Genomic DNA, 2,855 nt, shown 5'->3' with positions numbered 1-2,855 from the left:
AAAGATATCAGCTGTTATGATTTATTGATTTCATGCTGTTTCTTTTCTTTGTGTCTTTTTCTGAAAATGCAGTAAATAATTCGGAGAAAGTCCACTAGGAGGAGTTCTTGCTGCAACTATAAAATAAAAGACAGCTCTTGCTAGTTGCCGACTGAGACCTTTGGTAGCTGTGTTAAATTTTTCTACTTCAATTGGGAAACGCAACACACACCCCACAGACATCCGATGAAAATATTAAAACATTCAAGAAAAGAATTTACCAAATCAAAGAAGCAAGGATGGTAATCTAGGATAATTTTAATAAAAGTTGTATTACTGTTGAAGGCAAAAAAATATGCATATCTGCTGGCAATTAAACATGACAGATACCTTCAAAAGAATAATATTTTTCACAGCAGCTTATAAAGCTGTGAGTTTCTCAAAACTTCAGTTAAATATTTCTATTTCAAAAACACTCCAATTCTCTTTGCTGATGGTTCTTAAACTCTAGAGATCAAATGTACACCTGTCGATGCTCCTACAGAACCCCAAAGCTTACCTGCACCCCCAAGTTATTTTCACTCACACGACCTTGATTCTTCGCGTTGTGAATGAACTGATTCTCCATCTCTTAAGTGAGAACGATTTTTATCATGAATTTTAGCTTGGCATTTATCTTTAAAAAATAACATGGACAGAAATAAGCTTTCACACACAGAGTTTTAGCGAGCTGTACCTATGGAAGATTTATTTTGAACTGCAGTGTGCGTGTGTGTTGTAACACGTTCCTGAGTGTCTATTAGGACCATCGTGCTGGCCCACACTGATAGTAATTGGAAGACGGTCCATATTATTTCTTTCTCTTTATGTGAGAATTAGCCAAAGGCTTGGCCTCACCAGAAGGAGAGGTGGCCTTCAGTCCTGCGCGGAAGGATGGTTGGGAAGGTGATCCAGGGCGGCAGGAGAGAACGCGCAGCTGCACCCCCAGCCTGTCCTGGCGTGCGCCTTGCTCCCAGGCCCTGCGAAGGCGCCAGGCCTCCGAGAGCGCGGAGCAGATGGAACGCGCAGTCGTAGGACATTATCCACGTTTTTGAAAATGACTCTGCGAAGCCAAGTGGCCTGCGCGGAGTGAAGGGGCAGGCTGAGGAGACAGCAGCTCCTGACTTTCAGATTGTTCGGCAGGTGGCAAATGCGACCGAATGATGCTGGGATTCGAACCGCCGGGCCGGGGCGGCCGGGGGAGCGCGCGAGAGGACCAGATGCTCGGGCTCCCACCCGGGGCTGCCCGCGCGTCCTGGCCGCCTCTGCACACACAGACGTTTGTTTTCCGCTCGGATCCCCGGCCAAAAGCTGCGGCGGGTCCGGCCCAGCCAAAGGCAGGAGCATCCGGAACGCACACGAGATGCTGTTCGGGCCGCACCCGCAGGCGAGCACCCAGATCGTCCTCGTGCCCTGCGCGGCTCAGTCAGGCCCGGCCACGCGCTCCCGCTTCACTTCCCGCAGCCCTGCCCCCCGGTGCCCTCAGCATTTCTGCTCCTGCGCTGCCGCCGCCCTGCCCCCTCCGTGCCTTTCCTGTCCACCTGTCAGGGCCTCCCAGGCGCCTCTGGAGGCCACGTCCTGGGAGGGCTCCTCCAGGCCGCTTCACCAGCCCAGATGCCCCAACTGCGCTGGATCGTTCCTTCCTTACATCATTCGGGTAGGTGCTCGGGTGTAGCTGTTTGTCTCCCCTACCAGGGGTCCTCAGGGGCCGGCTGGCCGCCTGCTGGCTGGGGCAGCCCTGCTGTGCTGCCAGGAGAGACCCCTCACCGTGGACACCCACTGCTTACAGAGCCTCATTTCAACCTGTGCCCCACCCCACCTGCGCAGGCCTGGCTGCCTAGACTACCAACGCCTCGGCGACCCCTGCTCACGGGGTGAGAGTGCGGCACGTGACACAGATGCGTCATCTACAACATACATGACGTGCACTACAGTCGTCCCGCAGTATCCTCGGAGAACTGGTTCCAGGGACGACCCCGCAGCAAACCCCAAAATCCTGGATGCTCCAGTCCCTTATGTAACATAGCCTAGTGTTTACGTGTGTTCTGTGCACATCCTCCCAGGCTCTAAGTCGTCTCTAAATCATTTAGAATACCTAATACAACGTAAGGGCCATGGAAGTGGTTGTCAGTGTGGCTAAGTTATGCTTTGCTTTTGGGAACTTTCTGCAATTTTTTTCCTATTATTGATGCTGCAGTTGGTTGAATCCACGGGTGCGGGACCTGTGGATACGGAGGACCGACTGTGTACATCTGTAACTTACACTGTGTGGCTGTTTCCTGGCCTATAGCACGGGCTCAAAACCCACGAACTGTTGTTTTTATTATTATTACTGCTGCTGTTTACTCAGCACAGTGATACTCTTAACATCGGTATGATCCCAACCTTTGGCCAAAGCCTTCCAGCAGTAAAGGTGGAGTCAGGGCTCACGGTCAGGCCCGACTCAGGAGCCAGTGCCATGCCCTCTCCATACGTTTAATATTGTTTCTTAAATAAAAGAAGAAGAATTTGTAATGTTTATTGACTATGTAAGAAATGAATTAGAGTAACTGGCTTTAAATGATTTGTGTTAGGATATCAGAACCAGAAAAGACCTCCAAGATCATTAAATCTAAACTCTATTCTTTATAAATGAGGACATTCAGGCATATTCATGCATTTAGAAAATGTATCGAGCAGCTATCGTTTATTATTATTGTTATATTATTATATAACATATATAGTAACATTTTATATTATTATTCTTAGAAAATGTACTGAGCAACTATTAATCATGTACTATTGTTGTTACTGTATAACATATATATCATTTTATATTATTATTGTTAGAAAATGTA

Source organism: Pseudorca crassidens, chromosome 17 (genome assembly GCF_039906515.1).
Source record: "Pseudorca crassidens isolate mPseCra1 chromosome 17, mPseCra1.hap1, whole genome shotgun sequence".
NCBI classification, from domain to species: Eukaryota; Metazoa; Chordata; class Mammalia; order Artiodactyla; family Delphinidae; genus Pseudorca; species Pseudorca crassidens.
Note: the sequence above shows the minus strand (reverse complement) of the source record.